This window comes from Neodiprion fabricii, chromosome 2 (assembly GCF_021155785.1).
Source record: "Neodiprion fabricii isolate iyNeoFabr1 chromosome 2, iyNeoFabr1.1, whole genome shotgun sequence".
Classification (NCBI taxonomy): domain Eukaryota; kingdom Metazoa; phylum Arthropoda; class Insecta; order Hymenoptera; family Diprionidae; genus Neodiprion; species Neodiprion fabricii.
The window spans coordinates 34,317,016-34,343,270 of NC_060240.1; the positions used below are offsets into that span (position 1 = coordinate 34,317,016).

The window sequence follows — 26,255 nt, forward strand, 5'->3', positions numbered from 1 at the left end:
AAAAATTTCAGAAAGCAGTAACGTTTTTTCGACGTTCGATTTTCTGTTTCTTTCTTGTTTTTTTTCGCGGAATACATTTGATGGCGTGTTTTTAGTCTCGCGTTCCCGTTCCATCAATCCTCTAAAATTCGGTTTCGGATTTTAGTCGCTGCAGTACGAGAAATATACATATATGTACATTCTCTACATCATACATTCGTACCTACGCTCGCAGCGATATAGTTACGCTTGCGAATGGTCATTAATCCAATGAAAAAAGAGAGAGAGAGAGAGAGAGAGAAAAAACCTAAAATAAAGAAAAACCAAATGAAAAAACAAAATGGCGAAATAAAATAAAATCGAAGCACGACAAGCGTTTCGTTTGCATTTTTACCGCACGACGACTCAGCATAATACAAGGCGAGTGGTTATAACGATTTCGAGGATATAGCATATACGCGCAACACATGCATAGGCGCACACATACACGCGCGCATGTACACCGGTTATATTGAGTAAATACGTGTGTACGGACGGAATATCGGTATTGTATAAGAAAGCGCAAGAGATGGGAAAGCGGGTGGATACATAATTTTACATACGTAGGTTATATCTATATACGTGCACCGCGGCAGCTCGAGGAGGTCCATGTATACTTTCGAATATATATATATATATATATATGTATATGTAATATATACATACACGCGAATGCATATATTCCTGCATAAATACATTAGATATGCCTCTGAGAGATCCTCGGGAGACGGCCGCATATAAAAATACCTATAAAGATACTTTGAATTTTATATTTGCCGGAGCGGTCAACATTTAAATGAGGCGATCGATGGGTCGATATTACATTAGAATATGATGCTGCGTGGCCTCAAGGGCAGCGCCGGCCGTCCGGCCGTCGAGGGGTTGCGGATTCGCAGCCGCCGAGACGAGATGGACCAAATCGTATCGATATTGCCAGTGCAGGGTACGTTACTTATCCCACCTACCGCGGCCGTATACGATCGCGTATATATTCAAGTGTGGGGAATTCCGTATCACTTCGCTTAATCGTCCTAAGGTTATCATCCCTTTTCTCCCTCGCGGTTCTTCCCCGTCACCCGCCGAAGGTTTTATCATTCATTCTACACACGGATACAAGGGACGCGACCCGTTTCGATTTATCGAAACGTCTGTACAGCTGAACAAATAGCGATCAACCATTACGTTTACCGCTTAATGAGTCGCTCAACGGAATGTGCATCGATTGGAGTAAATATCGTGTAATGTTAATATATAACAATATATACAACAATATATATATATATATATATATATATATAAGTATATATGTACAGAGCTATATCGGCAATACTTGTTCTTCGTCGATCGGCCCGAGTTCGACATAATTCTTGGACGAGATATCGTCTTATTGAGAGAGAGAAATAGAGAGAGAGAGAGAGAGAGAGAGAAAAGAGAGAGAAAGAGAAAGAGACATTATTATACAAAAATGATGAATGTAATAACTCGATCGGGGAGAATGGACGCGGCGCGGTTCGAGCCGACGCAATTTAAATAAACAAATTATAAATATTCGTTTGCGCAAACCATCTCTCAGCATGAATAGTCATTACAACGACGATGGGCGAGCAAGGTACAACCGATTCGATTGATTAAATTTTTAATAATTCATTTGCATTCGCCCACTTCCTCCCCCTCCCGCCCCCCCCCCCCCTCCTCCCACAATCCGCGCCACCACCCTTTTCATATATTTTTAAATTACATTTTTAATTGACGCAACAAATTAATTATCGATTGTTTCGTTCCCCCTTCCGGTACTGGTAGATAAATTAATACTAATGGGCACACCGACCAGCCGGGTCTGCCCGAACCCTCGAACTCTTTCTCTGTGATTTTCAAAGTATTTGGATCCGTACATTTTTACTTCTTTCCGTCTCTTCTCGCCTCCTCGATGCCTCCACCCTCCCTCTTTCTCTTTTCCATCATTTTTATTTCTACCTTGATGAACAAAAGTACACTTAGTTAGCGTTGAATAGTTGATTACATTTCCAATCGACGTTGCCTGCACTGCAATCAGGCGGGCTGGGCTCTCTGCTGGTAAACGAGTACGGTCAACAACTTTATTATCTACCGTAGAAGGGTGGTAAAAAAATAATATATATACGCGTATACATATGCGCGTATTTCCTACACGACGAGCTCGGTTAAAAATCTAAACTTTCATCAATTTCCTGCCGTACTTTATACCCGATCCATCTATCCCTGTTGTGAGGCCGGGTGCCTGTTGGACGACCTCGCGTTCATCCCTGTACGTATATTCCGAAAGCTCCGTTATATCTGTGTATGGAAAACTAAAATACTTGACGCAACGAAAATTGTTCAGCGTCATACCTACGACGGTGTAAAGTCCGAATACGGGGACAAATTTGCCAATCAAACGTTGCAGCATCTAGCCGCGATATTCTCGCGTCACGTGCTCAAGAAATACCGAAAGACGAGAATCTCCATCAAAGATAGGCGGAATGACGATGCCGCGACTCCTGGCGTTATTTTACTTCGCACCGTGACCAAATCGAGGGTCGCCGGCTTGTGTTTCAAATTCGATTAAAATGAAATGATTGAAATACGAAGTCTCAGGTAGAACGGCGTGTATCCGCGGGAATGGACCGGGATCGTTGACGAGGGGTCAAAGAAGGAGGCGGAGATGGAGGGGAAGAATCCGAATCTCATAACTTCCGGTCCGCTGGCGGTGGACTCAATATTCAAGATGACCAACGGACGGGAGGGATGTGACGTCACGCTTCGTCGCCGCCTCAAGCCATATTAGATTGAAGAGTTTCATATTGCCTTATGGTAACTGTAGATCCCTTCACTCGGAGTTTACGTATGCTCGAGTTCATCTCGTAATAATATCCAATGGAAGGAAAGCTCGCACACACGTACAGGTTTCGACGAGGTCGCTGCAGCAGGCTGACCGGAAATACGTCTTCGGTACCAGGCCGCAGGGCGGATTCGGGGAAAGAAACAGGGGGAGGCCGTTCTCCTCTTATTCCTCCCGAGCTCGGTTAATAATTGAAAAATTTTCCGTCGTCGACTTTGATTTCTCCCCATCGACGGTCCGCGGTTTCGTTTATACCTTCACCCGCTGCTCGCCTCGCGTACTCGCCCAACAGTCGGTCGGGTGCAACGGGCGTGTATGCGAATTCCTTTTAGCGATAAAAAATATTCATTTGCACGGTAATTCGAAGCCTGGATTTCGGCCGATAAAAGGATGCACCGTGCGCCGCGTTGCACGGCGTGCAGACGCATACAGCGGGAACAAACAAATGAACAAATTCACGTTTCAGAATAATGCCCGGCAATCCCGCATCCGCCCCCGTCTCCCCGACCTCCCGTCAACCCTACCTTTTTTTCATTCCGTCCTATCAATTGATCAGGTTTTAAATTTCCGCGTCCGTCCGAGCATCCCTCCCACTGCACCAAAACCCCGCCATTCCGTACCGCCCAATCACCCTGCACTCCTCGTCGCTTCGGCTGTCCCTCTCTGTTTAATTAAAAGGACACATTAAATTATTTTTTCAATTGAACCCCCCATTGTTACTCCCGGACTGCTGATTCTGTCCGATTTTTTCCTTCTCTTTATTTTCACATTTCATTTCGGTCTTTGCTTTACCTTTTAATTTTTTTTTTTTTTTTTTTTCTTCTACCTCCTATATATTTTTAGTTTTCCGCCAATGTCCGCGTGCACGACCGTGTTCTCATCTTCCGTTGTATCAGTTCCCGCAAATAAGGTACCAGCAGTCATCGTTGGACCGTAATTATTAACGTTTTTTATAATAAGGGGGAGTCGAGTCGTGAACTTCGCTACAAAGGTGAATCAGAAACTGGTACAGATCGAGGTTAAACTTTTTGGTGAATTTCAATTAACAGCTATGACTGTAAAGCTGAGACGGCGAGGGAGAGAGTGAGCGGGACTTCCTGCAGCACGGTTTAAACGGTGTAGGAATAAAGGTGAAAATTTCTCAGGAACTCTGCACAGAAAGCGACTCTCGTTTGAGACGGAGGGGGGGATTCGTCGTCCTTGACGGAGGCTGAAAATTTCGTACACAAATAATTAATAGAATTGAATCTGGGTGTGTGTCAGAGAAGCAGGAAAGACTCTCACGGTGAAGAGGAACCCGCGACCTGCAGGCCTCGTGCTTCTCGCCGCGCGTAATTTAGCACTTTGTAAATCAAGGTGACATATTTTAATTAAGATGTTAATTTGAATTTAAATCACTTTATGTTAATTCTCTTTAGGCAGGTGTGCGTATACATACGTATATACACGTATATACATATACATATAATATTTATACACATACTTATATATATATATGTATGTATTGCGTCTTTCCTTTCTCTCTCTTTCTCTCTCTCTCTCCCTCTGTCTTTTCCTCGAATCTCTGTACGCGTTACATGTATTATCGGCAGCTTGTCCCCCGACAAAACGAGTCACTCGTTCCTGGCCCGGCAGAGGTACGAGGAGGTGTGTCACCCACCTTACGGCAAATGCGAATCCAATCTTCGCAGCGAACCGACACACGTATCAAACGCACTTACACACTCCGAGGTGTTTTACGCGACGAAAGTCGGGGCTTTAAGACAACGAACCGGGTAAGACGTGAGCCTAATTGTAAGATTGCCTTAAGGTGCAAGGTGAAGTGTAATTTAGTTGCCGTTTGATCTTATTCAGAAACCCTTTGCCTCATATATTCGCGCTCTTGACGTCGCATAGACGGAGCGTAGATTAAGCATACGTATAACGCTGTTCCCAAATTCTAAGAATTTTCATAAATTTCCTTCAACCAGTACGAGAAATTAGATCAAACTCGAATACCATCGACACCGAAATAACGAACATTAACAGCTCGATATTAAATTCTGAGATCTCGCAAGATTCTGCGCAGGATGTTCTTTTTTTCATTCGATGTGAATGTTTGACAAAATAAGAAACATTAAATCGGCAAAAATTTAGGCCGAGTATTTTGTGGTTCTCTAATTTTTTTCCCGATAAATCTAGAAAAGTGTCACATGTCACAAATATTGTCGAAAACTTGGGAGACAATTGGAAAGAAAAGATTTCGAAAATTTCAGTTATGAAACTCAATCCATAGAATTTTACAAAGAGATTTTCGAGCTCTGAGCGCTGTCGGAAAAATTCGGTGAAAGAAATTGATTTTTCGGCCGAGCTTCGGTTAGTCAGCAGCGCAGTGCAGGTGGGTACTTATAGAGTAAAGGTGGGTGTTTTGCACTCAATTAGTAGAAGACGATAAACGTATTATTTTGACTGGTGTATATAAATACCCTTTTATCAATTAGTATATCCGGTTGCAGAGTTGCAGGTGGGTGTAAATGTATTAGAACGACAACAACAAGGACAAAAAAAAAAATAAACCCAAGATTTGTGCGTTAATGAAGAAAGCAGGTCCAATTGTTTTACAATATTGTCACGTTTGCGGGGTGAATTTATTGCAATGGCGGTAGTATCGTTTAATCCGCGTATTTGATACAGCGAAAAGCCGGCGCAAAGAAAAATCCTAAGCTGTCGGAGGGGTGCGGAATTTTCGGGACCTAAAAAATATTCATTAAGATTGCCGAAATAAGCAGCATGAAATAAGTTGGCCGGTGTCCAACGAGTGGGAACGAAAAAAGTCAAGGAAGGGGGGGGGGGGGGAGAGGGATGAACGGACAAGCTCTTTGTTTCAACGAGTAAAGGAGTGTGAAGCGGCGAGCCAGACGCTGCTACATCAGTAATTCGGAAAAGCTAATTAAAACTTCACTCGTAGGTAGGAAGACCCCAACTTGGCCGCGAGGGGTTAAGTGGGGTGAAACGCAAGCCGAAAGCAGACGCTCAGCTCCGCTCTTCTCTTTTCTTCTCTTCTCTTCTCTTCTCTTCTCTTCTCTTCGCTTCTCTTCTCTTTCCCTCGACTCGTCTCCCGTCCCTTTTCCAACCCTCGTTTCTCACTCTCGCGGAACATCCCCTCCTATTGCCCCCGTTAGAACCAGTGCGCATTGTTTTGATGACCGCGAGCGGTTCTCTCTTCTTTTCTTTTCAATTCTTGTCTTTTCGGTTTTCCTTTTCTTCTCGTTGCTTCGGATACTTCAACTCTTAGAATAATCCTGTTTACGGTTTAGAGGATATGGATTGTCTCGTTGCAGGGTTCGACGCTTTACTAGTAGGGCGAAAAATTTCATCGCAGATAAGCTATGCGCCAACTTTTTTAAACATCTGCGATTTGAATCCCGGGCGTTTGATGCGATACCTCTCACGTTCGCTCGATTGCAAATCGCAAAAACTTGTACCAAGATTAAAATGACTCCAATCAAAAATACAAGGTACTCCAATTTTATTGTAAGCTAGTGTTACAATTTTATATCACACGATACGTGCGATGTTGTCGATTTAAAATTCTACCGGTTTATATATTATACGTAGCAACACGTTTATTTGCAACTAGACGAATTCATTTGACAGTAAGTCAAGCAGTCGCCCATAAATTTTGAAAATAATTTCAAGCTCAATCCGAACAAAGTTTCGTCGCGTGAGAAATCTCCCGACGAATAAAAGAAAGTGGTAAAAAGTCCAACACAAAGGAGTTTCAGGCCTGTTTCCAAACCGTCTTTTCCCAGCGTAACAGCGAATTCGCGCAAAGGAATGAAAATTCGTTGACGAACGACTGACGAATACCGATTGTCGCCGGTATTCGCCGATCCGCGGTATCGTTGCCCGAAACGAATCGTAGCCGCGTCGCGTCGTTTTGGCTCGGCCGTATTCCTGGGTATAAAGCGTTGAAAAATATCGCGTCGCCGTATCTGTTACACTTGTTGTTTGCAATCCGCGCCTACGAGAGCCGCACACTGCATACTCGGTTAGGGGATATGGCGATGGAAGCGGGGCTGCCGCGGAGCGTAGCAACGGATAAATAGCGAATCGTCGGTAACTCACGATCAGGAATTCTCCCGTACGATTTTTACACGGTACCGAACGGCGGCATCAGCGCTGCTGCGGGGGTGGCTTTGTTCGAAATTCTAGGCTGCATTGTGTGTCGCGTTTTCCTGCTCAGCTGCGGGTCCGCGGGTGCCGGGGTGCACCGATACCTCCTCGTGCAGATCAATGCGTTGCGGGGAAATTATCCAAACAAATTATCGACGGGGTGAAAAAAAGCCCGGGTTTGGTTGCTGCTGCAGCGCCCGGTTTTCGCCTCGCGACCCACCCGAGTGGCTACATATCACACATAGACAGCGACCCGGCGTATTAAAACGTAAAAAATTGCCGTACATTTTTCAGCCACTCTCGCTTATGCCCATAGGTATACACGTGCAGAGATAAAGCGAGAAAGAGAGAGGCGGGCAGGGGTATACATTCCTCGTTTCTGCAAGGGGTGCAGCCGTAGATGTCACGGAGAATTGGGCTGCAGGTACGCGTGTATACCTGCATAGTACAGGTGAAATTCGTGACCGCGTTTGAATATCGTCCGTACTGTTTAGCGCTATTTTTCAAAATTAACGAAACACGTTTGACAGGAAGGCCGTAGTCGGAGACTGAGCCGTAACGACGAGCTTGTATTATACGCACCCGTGTCCGCCAGGGGTGCTGGACCAGAGAGAGAGAGAGAGAGAGAGAAAGAGAGCGCCGCGCATAGCATTAATCACGTTTAATTAATGGAAATGGGCGGAAAATAAAACATCGTATCGGCTCCTGCTTTAGTTCACGCGGCTTCGACCGTCGGTAGGTACGCGTATAGGCGTAGATGGTATATCTCAACGTCGTTTTGCGACGTATCAAAGGTGAAAATCAAAAGGAAATACCTCGAACGCGTCGCTCGTAAAAATTCAAGGAAAAATCATCATTGACAAGAATTTATCTCGAATATAGTCGCGGCGAAAAATGAAAAAAAGAAAAAAAAAAAAAAGCAGGAGGTTGGCTTCGCAGGTTTAGGGGTGGAATCGAGGCGGTGGCTGTGGATCAGGTGGAGGCGCGGAATAGCTCGGCATAGGAATATCGAGGCGTATTATTTTCGCGCTTTGGTCGTCGTGTTGCAATGCGCCCGTATTTTTTATTTCAACGGTTCTCCTTTTTTCTTCCTATACTTGTTTTTTTTCTTTTTCCACCGATCTTCCCTCCTCCCACTCCCACCCTCCCCCTCACGCGCTTTTTTCGCGCTCACCGCCTATTATTTATTAGCACTAACGTGCAATTGTATTGATCTGCCATACTCCACCCCGCACCGCAGTTCGTTGTATTACCTTAGCTTCGTTCCGCCATTTCGTTTCACGTTGCTCGGTATCGCTGTTTTTTCCATTTCCCGAATCTGCAGATATCGACGGTTTAACAACGTTGAACATTTAACGTTTCTACACCGCGCCAAATATTACCTGCGAAGCTGATCCAAGGGTTAATATTATCAGGCTGTATTTAATCAAACTATAAGTAATTAATACTAATTGAATTATACGAAAACAACTTGCGACAATTAACCAAGTGTCCGCTTGTACAATGGGACTGTTTCAGTCTCGTAGTATCGATTTTGTATCTCTAAATTAGAACCTAGAAGCGAACGATTTATTCAAAGACATATACCTCGTCGTAAAATTTGATCGATGAAGCAAAAAAAATAAATAAATAAAAAATCAATTCCCAGTTTGATTCCAGAGATATTCTATGGAGGGGAAATGCTTATGGATATCTTTTGGCAGGGAATTAAATCAAGTGTCAAATTGTTTTCAAATCGCTTCTAAGTCACTTTGAAGTTTCTATACTTAGATTAAATAAATTACAGTTTACAATTGTCGTGATGACAATGCATATTGAATAAAAAAAAAAAAATGTAAATAAACACATCGTCGCATCACGATATTAAAAAAAAATATCCCCACTTCGTTTACAGACAGAAAAATCATCGCTCTAAGAATGTTTGCAAAAGTTCAAAAATCTCTGACCTCAAAAGACAATTGTTAAAATTATTTAAACCAACGACTTGGCTCAACACATTCGTCGTTGTTGTATGCACTAGTTATATGTGAGGTTGTACGCTGCGGTAAACATTGTCTATTAGTGACACACCTGTCGCCTGGTTTAAAAAGTTTATACAAACATTGCCTTGCCTTGATACACAGCGTATACATATCGGTAGTAGGTATACCAAGAATTTATATTTCAATAAATGAGTTTACCTCTGAATCATTCAACGGGGTTCCCTGCGTCCGAATTTGATTGATGCACCATCGATCTCCAGATAATTTACAACTATGAGATAAGCCCGCGAATCGCGCTTTATTGTTCTGGTACCCTGCAGAGTTTAGACAACAAAAAGAAAAGCTATACTCTTGACAAAAAAGATAAACTCGTACTTGCGAGCAGGAATCGGTTATTTGTAAATTTTAGAACGACCCAATTTCGCAGATATACGTCGCGGTTCTTCCACGGTTTCATAATATACTATAAGCAAAACTGGAATCAGCCGTTGTAAAGAATCAAATTAACCGTAGCCCAATTCTCAGATCTTTTGATCGTTGATTGATCATAAACAAGTGAAATTTATACACAACATTAATACGATCAAAGAATTCGTAGGACGACGCGAATAAGGACGATTGAAATAATTTTTGCAATCCGGTGAATCTAAAAATTCTTACATTCCCAAGACGCATGCCGTGGTGGTTCGGTGCTCTCTGATCAATTAGAAGTTAAACGCGATCTCTTTTCAAGTGACTCCGTACGTACGGTTTTCGCTCAACTGTCAGGATGTAAAATTTTGTAATCGATGTGAAAATCGTCGACGCATCGCAGTCCGTTAGAAATTTCACGCGCCATTAGCAATCGTCGAAAAATTGCGTAATACCGAGGGAATTCCCATGAATATCGTTCCGTGCCGGGATCTTTAAACGGTTGGAATCTTCCACGGTGTAATCGCCACGTTTGGTAGATTCAACAGCTGCAAAATGCGAAACATACGTGAGACGTAGGTGAGGAATTGGCGTCACCTAATTCTAGTGTTATAATTTAAACGGCGCTATCAAACTAATTCGATACGAGCTCGATCGGGATCGGTATCTAGGCTACTACGGGGCGATGATAACCCGATATAAAGCGAAATCAACGCGGGCTAGTTCGGAAGGACGATAGCCGGCTGAAACGAGGGTGAGAGTATGACACGTAGAATGACCAATGTGGAATGTGGGCAGAGCTGCACCGCGTCGCGTTGATGTAACTAAATGATTGGGTAAATGATTCCACAGCGGGCCGCGGGAACCGAGTAATTGAGTGGCGGTGGTGGTGGTGGTGCAGCCCACCCGCGATGACTGCGGACCGTGCGTGTATTCGTACCAACACCAACACCCTGCACTGCAGGCGACGCGTCGCGTCGACGTTACCCCGACGTGTGTGCGTGGCACGCGCCCGATTGCCGCGGGCAATGACGAGTCATCCACGCTAGGACACCTCCACCCGCACCGTGTGGCTTACACGCGTAGTGACCGTTGCCCGGGTGGTGTCGCGACTCGTTCCCATCCCGCAGCGCTGGATCGCGATGTTCGCTCCTCGTCATTTCGCCCGTTTTGTTTGCACGCCCGTACGTACGTGTTGGCGAATTTCCCTCGCCCCGCGGGGCCGGGGGGTGTAATGTTTTCCTTTCGAATGATTCATGCCCCAGAAGGTAATGAAATCGTTTCATTGACGCGCGAGCGGAGTAAGATCAGGTCGGTTGGAATGCTCGATGCGACGTTTGACGATACTTGAGAAGACCGGGGTGAGGTCGACAGAGGAGACACGGATTCGATCGTTGCGGTGCGCTTTTTTCCCTATTTTTCACGAATAAATGCAAAGAATTTGACAAATTTCTTCAGTTATTCGAGTCTACACACGTATAGGTAGCTTTCGATATCGCTTTCATTCCGTCACGTGCTTCGCTTTATTTCCTATCGCAAATCGAGTATGATTGTTACACAGAAACCGTTTCCAACATTCAATGCAATGCCTATGGTCGTTAAATATGCGGTCGAGAGTTTAAGATACTAACGTTAATGAGGTACTCGAGAAAGTGTTTTGGTAAATCGTTGTTTTAAATTGAAATTTTCATCCTTTCGGATCCCGAAGTTAAAATAAATATTGGCTTAAGATTGATGAAAATTGATTTGTGCCTTGACGTAGAACTGTTTTACTACTGGCTAGCAATTGCTGGCAAAATTTCAATATCCGAGATAAACGAGTTTTAAAAAATAGACACGGAATGCCGAAATATTTTACCAACGAAGAGCTCACTTCTAATTACGCGAAGAGTATGCGGTATATTACATACAAAGGTACAAAAGGTGAAATGCCGGAGACCATTGTTAATCAGTTAATCTTGAGCGTGGGAAATATTTCAACCGGGTGATTGTGTCTCAAAAAATCGAAATGGAATCGAGTTCACTCCGGAGAAGTGGGGTTTGTAATTTAAAAAACAATGGATGCTAAGGCACAATGAGGCCAAATGAGATAGGGGATGGTCTGCTGGAGTGGGGGGATTGAACCGCGGTGGCAGGGCGAGGCGAGGACGTGGGGGATGAAATCCTACACTGGACAAAGGGCGAGGCGAGGCGGGGGCGGGGGCGAGGAAGGCGGGTGGTCAGGGTGGCGTCAGGGTAGCGTCAGAGCAGCGTCAGGATGGTGTCCTAGCAAGAGGTAGGAGCAGCCTTTGTCGTGAACAAAACGCTCCCCACACCCGCCTGACGTAATGAAAAAAAAGTGTTGACCGACGCGTTACGAACAAACTCGAAAAATTCTGACATTCGGATATTTTTCTTCCTTTGTTTCTTCACTCTTCAAAATTGAAATGGACTGTCCATTCCGAGGGCCAAGCTTGGTTGCCTCGTTTGGTCACTCGACGATTTAATCGTCAGCGGATGACCGACGCTCCAACGGTTAACATCGTCAAGGAAACGCAGTCGCGAGTCGACTTTATTTATTTTTTTTTTATCACCTCCGGACGTCCAGCGATCAGCAACGATTGCGGATCGTCACTTGTGAGGGAAAAAATTGCAGGAGAATTGAGAAAACCGGAGGTGAAGTGGTTGCTCGGAGCCATCGCTAGAAGCTCCTATCGATTGTTGGTCTAATTGTGTTACTGTGAATGTCCGATTCACCCAGCGAACCCCAACGCTGCTCGCCAGAGAGGATCCGAAATGCGGCTTTACTCCTCTGACAGATAAAAAGGGTGGTTTGCATATTTTTTAGCACTGATGAAACAACCTAAAAAATAATGTAATTTTTGCTCGCCAAATACACAAACGTACGAGCGAGCGAAAATTTAAGAAAAACAAAAAAAACCGTTCACCACCTACTAGCGAAGAGCAAAGAACGTATTGCTATTCTGTAATTTAGATAGAACCGAATTGTCCTGCAGAGATTCTGCAAGGGATGAAAGTAATTTTCGAATTGACTAACGCGTAATGAAGTGACGTGCTTCCCAGATGACCGGTGGTCGCGAGTCCGCGCGATGAGAAGTGACCGGGAAAAAAGATGCCTTGTACTTTCCTTTGTTTTTTGAATCACAAAAACCCCTCTTTGCCGTTGGTCTCACCCCCTTTCGCCCTCCCCGACCCCCGTCGTCCCCCTTTTAACTCTGAACAAGGCTGTTATTTCTGCTGCGGGGTTATTTTTTGAATAATTTTCTCATTAAAATTACACTCGTTAATTTCCGTCGGGGTTTGGGTCAGAGAGATGTCGAGTCGAGCGCGGCGTGCAGGAGCCGAAGCAAAGGAAAATATTGAGAGATTTTTCCCCGGAAACGGGGCATAATAAAGAAGACAATGGAACTTATAAATTTTATCATCGCTTCAAACCTCTTTCAAGTATTATTCTCAATTGGCCTTTGCGTTTCCTTTTTTTTTTCCTTCTCATTTTTTTCGTTTCTTTTTCCTTTTTTTTTCTCATTCAAACACCTGTATTTGCCCTACGTTTCAACGGCTCTTGGTCCGCTAATTTCCTCAAACAATATATCTCCCCGCGGTCAGGTAATAATTCTCTTAATTGTGAAACGTCGCCTCCTCCCCGCAAGATGTCGAAGTACGACGATGCGGGGCATGGGGAGGAAAATGGAAGGAAGAAAAAGAAGAGGCGTGAGAGGAGAAGCGAGGAAATGAAGGGGTTAGGGGGGGGGGGGGGGTGGTAGAACGAGAGAAAGAGAGCGAAAGATAATAACGACGGCGGGTGTCTTACACTAGTTTCGCCTATAATAATCATCCCCGTATTTACATAATGAATCAAGGCTTCCATTAATTAAAAACTAGGTTCTACCGGCTGCATGGTAATGCAAATGCCGGTGGAAGAGGACAATTTATAGTCTCGCATATTAATTCCAAGGAATGTAATAAACTGCTGGACGACTAGCATTGCGAAGAATCCGCCATTCGCAGACCGGGCATTCGTTTCGCATAACGAAAATGTATCATGACTACAACAATGAATCGCCGTTGGGCTCATTACGGCCTCGTTGAGAGATCGACGCCTCGTCTCCGCGTTCTCGGCAGTAAAAATTAAAATTCTTATCGTCGGCGATGGCACATAGGTGCGAAATCGAGACGTCGAAAACGGGGTCGGGAAGCGATTCCTCGGCGAGATCGAGATCAGCCGACGCCGAGGCGCAACTTCCGATCGCGCAGACCCATCGTACGTTATAAGCTGGTATACGTACTAAAATGACTCACGCAAAAGTAAATTATACATCGAAAGGGTTTAATATAATGAAATGCTCCATATGCATGAGAGGCCGGTCTGACGCCTCGCTCGCAACGGGAGCTGATGCCTTACAGGCTCGGCCCGACTCTCTTCTTCCGCCTGCGGTGACGTGTCGACACCTTTTTCATGCCCCTTTCTCCGTTTTTCCAATCACCGATGGCACGCAACTCGACTTGTTTTCAATATCTTTGACTTTATACTTTTGCATGAAAAACGACCGACGTTTAATATTGTCGAATTTATGCCATGGGAAAATAAATTCATTTCCCAATTCCCGATCATTTAACTTCGGTTACCGTGCGACGGTCTCGCGAAATACTCAAAGAAGTGAAAAAGCAGAAGCTTTCAAGTAATTTTTATTTAAAAAACGTAAAAACTAATTTGAATGATACGTAGGTGTATATCACATTAATTTTATTGAGAATTCGCAAACAAAGCGTAATGGCATTTTTTCATCCTTCGTAACAATCGTTGTGCGCATTGAAAAACTGTCTTTCCAAAATATTTCAATGCGTATTTTAAATCTTGCCATTGAATATAATAAGAAATATATTTTGACCGATCGGGAATTGGGCGTGCATTTATTCGGAGGTTTAAGCTTCGTCGAAACTGTTATGGATTTGATATCCTAGTGCGCAGTCTGAAAGTAAGTGAGTAAAAGAGAGTGAGAGTGAGAGGAAGAGAGAGCATCAAAAGCAATATTTGGCGGCGGTGTAATGAAATGAATTTATGCAGAGACGTAATGCTTGAATATTTAGTAAGCCTCTCTTGATTCCGTTCTGCCTAGGACGACACCCTCGCCGCTGCGCCTCGTCCAAGCTAAATGCTATAAATGCCATACCTCCGAACCCCCGAAGCAAGGACAGTCGGTGTCGACACGACACGTCGATGCGACGCGTACGTCGAAATTTAAAAATCAGCCGCCTCCGTTACTTTCGTTTCGATCATTTATACGATTTTTTCTTTCATCTTTGATTTATACTTTTTCACGTGTAAAAATAATCGAAGCCACCATATGCGCTGCGGACAAAGAAACGCGGGGGTCGATTATCGGTCGAAGGCACGCCTAGTCGAATCCCTATCCGGCCTCTGCCCATCGGTTTGGAGAATTAATTATAGAGCGAACTATTTTGAAGCTCTGAAATTATAGCCAAAAGTTTCCAGAATGTCGTTTAATTTTCAGCTTCATATATTCACAAAACTATTCGTAACGATTCGCCGATAATTTATGCAGCCCTAGAACCGCGGGGCGCGTCGGTATAGAAACCCAGGCTGAAACGTTTATGTTATAGCGATAGTGCCGAATGAATGGATGAAACAGATAAAATTATTATGTGCACCGGCGTGCCTCGGATGGTTAGAAAAGTCCCGCACCGGCAGGCGGGAGTGTAACTTAAGCCGATATACTATTGGCCAACGGTGATCAATGGGGCTTACGCATTTACGGTTTATACCTACTCCTATACTGCAGGTATCTATCTGCATGAGTATAATATACAGCGAGAAGAGTGATATTTCTTTTTCGCGGCACGGGCAAAGATAATTCCATTCCACGTGACTGGACTTGACGCTGCTTATACAGCTGTTGCAAAAAACGAAACTACCTCAACTGATCGTGAGACAAAGACGCGTAGGTATATTTGCGATTAAATTCTGCGTCGGCATGTATGGTATTAATTTCTTGTAAAATCTAAATTGAATTTACGAGATATAATAGCGCAATATCTCGATCCTTGGCATACCTAATAGGTGGTTAAATAATTGCCGTAATAAATAAGTGATTACCAGAGTTTCCGTAAGATTATTTAATCAATGACGGTATGCGGGGCTTTGCCAATAATTTACATATAATCGGACGAGCTTTCGCGCTCTACGCGCACCTTTGCGTTCTATGTAATGTCCGTGTCTACGTACGCCAACTTCCACAATCATACGTCTCTCTCTCTCTCTCCTTATATTAATATCCGCGGTGCACGCAAGACGCCGAAATATTTTAATTGTAGCTAATCGACGTGCAATAATGGAGCCGCGAGTTATATAACCTCGACGAGGTCGTGTTCGCCGTCTTCGTCGTGCCCAAAGCAGCCGGTCTTCTCCCCCGGAAGTTTCGAGAACTCTGTTCCTGGAGCCAGATATCGGTCCGAAATTCAGACGACTCGAAGAAGCTCGCACCATAGAATTATCAATCAATCAGAGGTTACAATAAAATTTGATCGCTAAACGTAGTGATCGTTTAGCAATTTTATTTTTAAAAAATTCTTATTAGAAGAGAAACGAAATGAAAAAAAAAAATAAAAAATTGGCATTTGAAGAAGCGCAGCAATAGAATAGAAATTTCGCTATGGTATTGTGATAAACTAACTCGAAATAATAGTAACAGTTATCAAAGAATAATCTTACAGGAGAGATATGCATGGACGAAGGAACAAACCTATTTTCCGCAAAACAGACGGCTACTTCCTTCCGTAATAATTCTTGAAAAATTATGAAGTAACAGCCCCCCCAACTCAGCGTATAATATCTCTATATTTCAGCTCATATTCGTTTATAATTATCATGTCCAGCTCATCCAGTCCCCTGTGAAATACGGTATGTTTTAGTAGCCGAAGAAACGCCCTCTGTTTTGAATATTACTATGCCTCGAAAGTACTTAACGGCATGCGAGGGGCTTAACTATACGGGTGAGAAATCGCTATCTAAAACATTCTAACAAATCTCTTCAACTAACAAACGCCCTTCGCCGCTAGGACAATTAGAATCATAAAAATATCAATGGTCGTACCGTTTACTGCATTTCCGCAAAGTGAGCGTATTTAATTATGCGTTCTATGAGAAACAATGCACGGGAATAAGGAGGGTGAAATGCTTTAAGGAATTCATTTGCAAAAATTGGTGAGAATCACGAGCACCAAACGAGCGTTGGAAACGTTGGAAAATGAAAAATTTGCCATTATTTTGAAACGCGAGCAACGCGTCGAACTTGAAAACATTATGTAGAGAAGTGTTCGGTATACGGGGGAGAGTAGAAAACGCGAAGAGTCGCGTACCGATGAAAATAAATTCACTTGACGGGACGAAAGAGTTTTTATTGGAAGCGTGCATACATAGGTGGACGTAAACGGGGATCTATGGAGGAAAGGCGGGAAAGGCAAGCGTAGTCAAAAGTTGATCATAATGGAATTTTAACGGGAATTTTACCGTCTTCGACGGCGTTGCGAGAGGCCCGGGGTTTCGAATTGCCCCCGTGTGTATTGGAAGCTCCTATATATGATTCTATATTCGATAGAAACCGCGCGAGAGAATTCAAGCAGTAAAACTATTGTACGTGAAAAAAAATATTCGGTTGTGAAAATCGGTTGAAAAAATTTCGCGTTATAATTTTCGTTCGTGACTCCATTTGGTTGGAAAAAATTGCGAACATCAACGGGAAATCTCTTGTCCCCGCGCCTTTGTGCTCAACCCAGTAATTATTGATGCCCCATCGATTATTTCTGCCAATACTTTTTCTCTTTCGCCTCGGCCGAGCCGAACGCAGCTCCCGCGTACAAACGAAAGATATACGAGATGCAGAATAAATAATATATGCCAAACAGTAACGAATGATTCGAAAAATATCGTTTTTCATATTTACATATAGATGCTGGGCTGCGCCTCCGCGTTGCTTCTCGCGATCCTGTACACGTATATCCTATACACCCGTTGCCGAGGTTCCGCAATAGCATTGCAACGACAATTTCGTTCCGTTTTTGCAATTGAGAAGTTCCTCATTTTTCCCTGTAATTCCAAACTTTCGACAAACCTATCCTGCAAAGTGTTTGCTCAAGTAATTTAAATTGAAGAATATTGCCAGTATACAAATTGTTACTTGAGACTTTTAAAAAACTACTCCGTACAATTAGTTATAACGACGAGAATATCTCCGAATCGCGAAAAAGAATAATACACTCTGAGCTAGACTTCTTTCGAGAAACGTTTCGGTTTATTGAAAAGCAATGATTAATGATTCTCGGATAGCTCCCGAACTATCTTGTCGTTAACGAAAAATAGAGAAGGAGGGAGAGAGAGAGAGAGAGAGAGAAAGAGAGAGAAATGGCACGGCAAGGTTGGGGGACGTAAAGGAACGGCGACACTTCGACGTCGCTGACGCCTCGAGTTTAATTATTAACGTCCTGCCGGCGTCTGCGAGTTGAATCCATTCTCATTAGCAACGATCACGAATTTCCCTCCCCCTAATCCGAAGCATTTCGGGCCATTTGAGGCCAAGTGCCAACCTAGCCAATAATCTCGTATCTGTCGTCTATCGGTCGGCTCTATCGGCTAATGACAAAACTACAGGCCATGGTCCAGCCGTCCACCCGACCACCGCCTCGGCATCAACTTGTCCACCGTTGTAGGTGCGGGCTGGATAGGTTGGAAGGTGCAGGGTGCCGGGTGCCTGGTGATACGGTGGTCTGACCCTCGCGGAACTCGCACTCCCGCCACTCGGCGAATGATAATTTCCACCCCTCTCCCCTTCGGACCGAACACCCGTATCCCCACTCCTCTCACGGTCCCATGTCCACCACCCTTTGATTACGTCATCTCCCCCCCACCCACCCTTTCCACCCCAATCCTCTAATTATATTCACTCGGATGTTCCAGCTCCGGCACCGAAGGGGGTCCAATTCCAACCACCTTTCATTACGACCTGACTACGATTCCATGATTCCGCGATGCGATCCGACCTCTTTCCACGCTTCGCCATTTTTTGTTTTTCAATTTTTTTTTCTCTGTTATTTTTATTAATTTATTTTTATTTCCGCCGTCGATTAGTAAGTTTTTGTACAAATATGTTTAATTGTTTTTCTTCATCTCTGCAACTCAAGCTGTTTGCGCAATATTTTTTACACAGTCAATACGATATCTCGTCGTCTCTTGGAGCCTCTAATATCCAGGGTCGAGCTTGTAGATCGACTTGCACCGTCCCAAGTAAGGTAACTCAGATCGTCCGGTGAGTGGTGAAATTGCTGAGAATTAAGGCAAGTGTATCGCTTAATCACTTACCCCTCGACGAGTATAACCTCAAGCGAGCGCGAGAATGAGAGGAGAGATGGAGAGACCGAGAGATGAATGTAGACCGGAGGGTCGGATGCCGAGAGGCTGGTAAAATCGGGAGAGAGATTTTACTCCCCTGCTTTCCCATCATCGTTTTATCAAGATTTTCTCTATACTCTCGCCACTGTTTCACAGTAGAAATCGCGAAATGCCTTTCAACAATGTCATCAAACCGCTGCAATTAATCTGGGTTACAATTTCTATTCTCTTTCACTTTTTTTTTTTTTTTTTTTCAAGTCAAAACAGTAGGTTTTTGATGAAACTTAGACCAACTCGGGGTGAGTATCCAATCGACACGGTTTTCAAACACAGCGGTAACAAATCTCGACAAACTCCAGTATCACGTCGCCATTTTTCAAAACGAATTTACAGAGATCTCGACAATCGCTTGAAAATAAAACTTGGATTTCATAAAAATGAAGCAGCTGGTTTATTGATGATCACTTGAAAATGATTCTAATTTTCTGACATTCCGAGAAATGTCTAGCAAAACGATTCGTCTCTGTAATCATGGAGTATACTTGAGCGAGGTCGATGAATCAAGGACTCAGACATCGATAAGATTGAGGGTTGAACAAAGATGGCAGGCTGGTGTAAGCGTGATTGTACGTACGTAAATCACGAACGCGCGTGCGTGCGTGTGTGTGTGTGTGTGTGGGGGGAGGGGGGGTGGGGGTGTAATGCCGCGAGTAGTTGGAAATCTAGCTGGAATTACGTTGAATTAGGTATGCAGAGGCACGAGAGTGGAAACTTGCATATTGATGGATCCGAAGCAATTGTGGGACCGAAAGGGTCGCGCGAAATCAGACGGCTGGGGTTTGCCGTTCTAATGCTATCGATTTTGGTGCTTAGCATAATGAGTAGCGGTGGTTGTAGATAGGCGCCGGTACCTCGAACAGGGAGGGAAGCCCGGCTGAGCAGGGGTTGCCTGCGGGATAACTTCAACGTCGGAGATTTCCCGAAGCTGGTAATGCTCATAACGGGTGTTCGACTACGTTCCGCTAAATTCGCGCCCCCGAAGAGCGAAAGAGATCGCCACAAGAGTTTTCACAGCGATCGAACAACCCGTTGGAATCGGTCTGTGACGTAAAACGTGATGTTATATATACACGTGCGTTTGCTGTATAGAAATGAAATTCACGTCAGGAGTCGTATTACCGGAATAGCAGGGATCGGCGCGTTGTGCAAAGGATAATTAACTCCAGCTGGTTTTATGCACGCGTGCAACGATCTGGGGACGGGCCCTGAGCTGTGAAATCGCGGAAATATTGCGGTGCACGCCCCCCGGGTGAAAATGATATTTCACGCAATTATCGGCCATGCAGTTATAGAGAAGTGCATGATGCCGTGAACGCGTGGAAAGTGAAATCAGTAGCCTTGCCCGCGATCCCTAGGGCCATTTGTTCCACCGCTTTCGGTTTTCTAAATAGTTGAAAACTTTTTTTCCCCCCACAGCTTCGGACTAATTTCTGCAAGAAAACAGCTGGACAGCGCGCGTATGCTTTGCCTCTATTTGTTCTCGACATGAAATATACATGTATAATTGGTTTTCTAAATTGGCAACTACACGAGGAACCGATTTAATTGCGAGTTGGTGATTTTTGAATCATCATTGCACGCACGGTTCGTTCGGAGTTTCAGCCGACTAAAAAGAAGCTGAAGAAATTTGTAGTTAGTCACGTCAGTCTTGCACCTAACAAGAGTAGAGAGTCTAAGGGGTAAAATTAACCCTTGGCAATTTGCATAAGTGGGTCGCTCGCGAGGGGTAGCAACTCTTACATGGAAAATGACAGGGCCTTTCAGAGCCTTATTATAAATTATCAAAGGCTGCACTTAAAATCAAGAGCCTTTCAAGCGATGAATAGAAAATGATTAAGAATAAAAAGAATATCCATATAAAATAGCGCGGAAGACGAGTTTGAATTATTTTAATTACTAGACACTAACACCTTTTCTCGCCTAATTAACAAACCCTTCATGAAAAAATGTCTAGCTGTGATCTTTGCGCACGGCACGTAAAATACGTTTTCGATGTTTCGATTTTTCGAGATTGTATCGCGTTTTTTCTCCCTCGAATTACGGTTCCACGCGGCTCGCAATTTCGCTACATCGTCATACTGAGCCGGCCTCGAGGTAATCAACTTTAACAACTCTATTTAATTGCTCTCATTATCTTGCACAATTGTTATTTACGCCTACCCGCAAGCGATTTTCTTTCTCCTCGCCCTCGAGGGCGGTCTATCTCTCAAGTGAGCGATCGCTGCTCTCTTGATTCCAGCAAGATATCTCCTTCGTTCGTCCTTCTTATTCCACGGGCATCGGACACCGAAGCACCCCGCGGCATTTTCCTCCGCATTTACTTCCAGCTTACTAATTGTTTATTGATTAAAAAATTCAACCCTGATCGTCAAGACAAAGGCGAAGTGGATTTGCTGCTGCACGCATAAATTCTATCCGCACCGCATGCAACCAGGATAAAGGACTAATTCACCGAGTCGAGCCGTTGATTGCAATGCCCAACTAACAAATAACGAATTCAATTTTTATAAAACAAATACGATTCGAATTCTTCCGCTGCATTTTTACGCTGTCTGCCCAGTTGTTCCAAATGGTAATGGTGGCGGCGCGCGGCGGTGGTTTTGCTGCTATTTTTTTATCGTGTGAAAATTTATCGAAATGAGAATTGCTGTTAAAATATGATTAGCAGAAACTGCAAAGCGTACAGCCAAATAGAGAATGGGCCCCCGTTTTATTTTGTAAAACCATTTTCATCATTATTATTTACTTTCGCAAAGCACTGTTGCCCCTTTGTGCAATTTTTGCATAAAATCATTGAATTTACCGGCACGGCTTTTCGGGGCTGTACCCATACGTACGTGTGGCCAGGAATTCAAAGCTGGAATCAAAGAGGAGTTTTCCGGAATACACTCAGCACTTCGTGAACATTATATTGGCTCAACCGAAACCTTCCCTAACAATTCAACCTCGATGTTTTTTTTAGCGTACCCTTTGTAGCTGGGACTAAAAATTTATCACCCTAAAATCAAGCCTGAATTCAATCGCCGTTTTTAGCGACTGAAATTATGAGGGCGAAAAGCAGAACAAAAAAAGGGGAAGGGGGGGATGGATGGTAATCAATGCGAGATCGTTATACATTCGTATACTATTCCACTATATCATAAACTGGAAAATGGTATTTTCAATCCGATTTCTGGTATATAGGACGAAGCTTGCCACGAGGCTCTGACTTGTATACGTGTAGCATCATACATGAAAAGCAGGAGTTTTTTTTTGGGTTGAAATACATTAAAGAAAAAATTTATTTATGTGACGTGCGTCGAAATCTGCGAGGTGAGATTTGCATCCCTTTGAAGAGCACTAAGTTTCTTTGATGAAAGGAATTAGTGTTTTTCACGGTGTTCGCAAATGTCGGGTCGAAAAATACAGATATTGATTATTTCTCCTGCACTTGTATTTTTCCAAAATCCGTCTCAACAAAGTTGAATATAAATCGACCTTTGAATGTTAGTCAGTATTTAAAATTTTTTTCAAAAGTAAAGAAGTACGTCTCGGCAGCTGAGTTTAATTCTGGCAATCAGAGACTCAACATCCCTTGATATCTTGTTACAAGCTACGTCGGATTGTCTTAAGATTGGATCGAATTTAGCGAAAAATTCCGATTTGACTCGACGGACGGTATCTGGTGAATAATTTGCGTTAAAAAGTTCCACAGTTGAAATTTTGATGACAAGAAAAAAAAAAAAAACCACCGACTACCCGGTGAAATAAAATCGAACCTCTGCGGAGGTGAGGAGGATGTTGGCGCGACACTATTCCGGATGGGTGTTGAAAGTCGAGGTAATAGTCAGTCGGTAGGATAGGTAATTACAAGGAGAGTATGCACGTATAGGTTGAACTTTGACGGTGGCAGCATTCGTATAGAGTGACCAATTCCGGGACAACGTATAATCGAGTCTGGCACAGCTCGTCACTTCCGTTTCCCTTGACCAGTATCTGTTGGCCGAGAGGCGTACCTATAAGAGGGTCCATCGATAGAACGCGGAGAGAGCAGTTAGCCGCGGCGATAGCGGCACTAGATAGCGGGCGGCGATCGATGTTGCGGAACGAAGTTAGCGATAACTTTATACTGTAATAAGATGACCCTTCGACGCACCAACACACCCCGAAGCCACGCGTGCGTTTCGCCGGTCAGTGGATGCGCGCCGTCCACCCTCCACCCTCGACCCCATCCTCATCCCCATCACCATCACCATCCTGGTCCTCATCCCCCAGCTGATGCGATAGTCGTGTGCGTGCGCGCGTGTGCCGCGGGTAAGTGAGAAGGGTGCTGTTGCTGGACTCTGCACAAGCCTGCTGGTGGAAGATCATTATGAGCTAGGGTTTCCATGGTTACAAACCGAATCCCGAAGGGGGACGATAAACGCGGACGTGGACAAGGTCCAGGAGCGGCGGGATGCACGCGACTTTTGACTTGTCGGATCATCTCCGTCACCTCTGGAACAAGCGTTCCGGTGCTTTTTTCGAACTGCACACCTGAGAACTCGTCCTCTCGGACCATCCAATCGTCGGAGGACATTGTACGACCGACTCGCCGATGCCGTTCATGCGGATCAAGCCGAATGAAGCTCGAGCTTAATCCGTCAAGCCAAGTCTCAAATCGAGGGATGGGGATAGTCCTTCTGCGCGTTGTGGGATATATATCACTTTATTTCGCGAAAGATGAGAACTGAAATGTGTTTAACCGTGATTCCCTGTATGCGCAGGTATGTGTAGTAGGGGTGTTGAACAACACTTAGCCGAATCGTCACCATTCCACAGGTGTTTGGCATTTCTGTCTTTTCCCGAATCACTTACTACACACAGAGCCCGTCGAGGATGTTTCCACCTCTGGGCTCTCGGCGGTCTGCGGAGAGGGGGGGGATGCTGGAGCAATCTGCGGTCGGGTTCCGCGTTTTTTTTTTCCTCCTTTTTCATTCTTTCCTCCTTTTTGTTCCACTTTTTTTCTCCCCCGTTACGTAGACTCGACCCAGCAGTGCAGCGGGAAGAGAGAATATCACGGAGGCTGGTGGCAAAGAGAGAGAAGGAGGCAGCGATGTGAGGGGGAGTTACGGAAACCGAGTTGAAGAGAGACGCGTATTCCCCGATCTACACACACCGTCGTTTTTTCTTCCGTGTCACGCCGCTGATCATCTCTCTCTCTCTCTCTCTCTCTCTCTCTCTCTCTCTCTCTCTCTCTCTCTCTCTCTCTCTCTCTCTCTCTCTCTTTCTCTCTCTCTCTTTCCCTCTCTTGTGCACACGTACAGGAAGGAGGATAAACTGTACGGGGTAAATAGTTATACATACCGCACGGAATGAGTGGCCTACAGTTGCGGAAATTGCTTCTTTCCCGATATTAAATTCACGCTGCAGACGAGTTCTTATTTCGTGTAATTAATCGAGTGCGAAACACGATCTACCGTTAACCGTTTGCTCCCGCGATAGGTTATATGCTCGTGTTTTACTTATTATTCTAAACAGCAGAGGTGTGGACGATCCACAGGTGTGTTGACACTTCCGGAAACAACTAGAATACCGCTCTCTTCGAAGAGAATCAGCGCGGTTATACTGGTAAGGTTTTTTCAACGCCTCGACGCGTATGATATCAAACAAACTTGGAAAGACTTTGTCTTTAATTTTACAGGTAAACGATGAAACGAAATAATTACGTACATCGCACAACGAATGGTAAAAAAAAAAAAAGTAGAATTCATAAGATCGAACTCACTGACGCGTACTCTAAACTTGTGTACAAATTTTCGTGAATAAATCGATTTTCGCATGCTTCGGTACGCCGATAGGTAAGAGAGGAAAAAAAAAAAAAAAAACAAGAAAACCGTCGGAAGTGTCGATAAGAAGGCCAAAAGTCACGGGAAGTAAATGTTTTCGCTTGTTGTGTCTCGCGGCAATCTGTCAAATTTTTTATCCGTAAAAACGCGGCGTGAGGATAGAGAATAGCACGGACATGCACAAGGGTGAGAGCTGATGTAGGCGGAGGTACATAAATACTCCCATATATATACGCCAGATATACACATGCATGTAGAGACACAGGGGCATCGGTTGGGCTCTACGAATCGATAAAAACGCATCCCAGGCAGGCGCCGGTCGGAAAAGGACGTTGTTGCGAGGGAAGCGGGAAAAATGGGGGTGAAAAAATAGAGCACAATGAAGGATGAAAAAAAAAAAAGAAAAAAAAGAATCAAAAAAATCGCAAAACAAGATGAAAAAAAAAGATAATGAAAATTGCGAACCAAACGAGCCAAGCCCGCCTGGTTAATGCGCTGATCACGTTGCACTGTCGGGAGCAAGTGCAGAATAAATATCGCGGCATATAGCCTGGAGTCATTCGCCGGAACATGCAGCTTGCAGTCCCAGGGAATCTTCAGCTCGACGTTCATATTTACGATCCGCGTGGTTACGTACTGCAACTTATACACTGACCAGACATCAATCTCAGACCAGGCGGAAATTCCCATCAAAACCCGGAGACTCGGCTCCGAATGGAACGGGATTCCAAGTTGCTCAACAAGTCAACTCGACTTGTTGAGGTGTGGTATACCTGGATTAACCCTTTCGGTTACAGAAGCCACTACAGCGGCACCCTTTATTTCCTTTTTTCATATTCCATGGCAAAATCCTGAATTTTTGTGCATTTTCGCAACCGAAAGGGTTAAACGTAAGTTTGAAGAGCCGAATATTCGAGTGGCTGGAACGTTTGATTTCCAGAACAATATTTCTCGAATCTTTTGCGTTTATTTGGTAATCTGTTGCGGGATAATCATTATCCCGTTGGAAATTGAACATTTTCAGGAAGAAATACAGCGTTTTAAAAAATTGACCGCATAGATACAGCGGCAAAGCTCACGGTTGAGATAATTCATACAAAATTACCATTTCTCTTCACAATCTCCCTGATTGACGGAGGAGTTTATTCAATTTTCTGTTTACACGTTTCATATGCAGATGTTTTATCAATATTCAACGGAAAAAAATCTCACTCACCGATGCAGCTGCAGTTAATAATTCTGGCAAACAGCGACTTTCAGGCACAATTTTCTTACGATACGGACTTGACGAAACCATCTGGTAATGTTCGCCTGAAGGAAGAAGTCAAAATATATTAAACGACGCAGAGATATTCAGTTAAAAGAATTTATAAGATTGAAGTTTTATCGTCTGTAAGGAGTGAAAAAAGTAGTGAGCAGTAAAATAATCACTTGTTTTTTTTTATGATTATCATTCGAATTCAGGGCTGGTAGTCGGTCACTTCTCCGACTGTTAGTCACTTTTTGTCACTTTTTACAAGAAACGGTCACTCGAGTCACTTTTTCGATCGAGATTGTGTTTC

At 44.0% G+C, this 26,255-nt stretch overlaps 1 protein-coding gene across 1 annotated transcript in view; it reads right to left on the minus strand.

Moving 5' to 3' along the window:
- LOC124175394 (POU domain, class 6, transcription factor 1) overlaps positions 1-26,004 on the minus strand; it is a 164,007-nt gene extending 138,003 nt beyond the window's left edge. The window contains exon 1 of the mRNA XM_046555601.1: positions 25,910-26,004. The gene's annotated coding sequence lies outside the window, so the exon portion shown is untranslated. The remainder of the gene's footprint in view (positions 1-25,909) is intronic.
- Between the last annotated feature and the right edge of the window lie 251 nt (positions 26,005-26,255).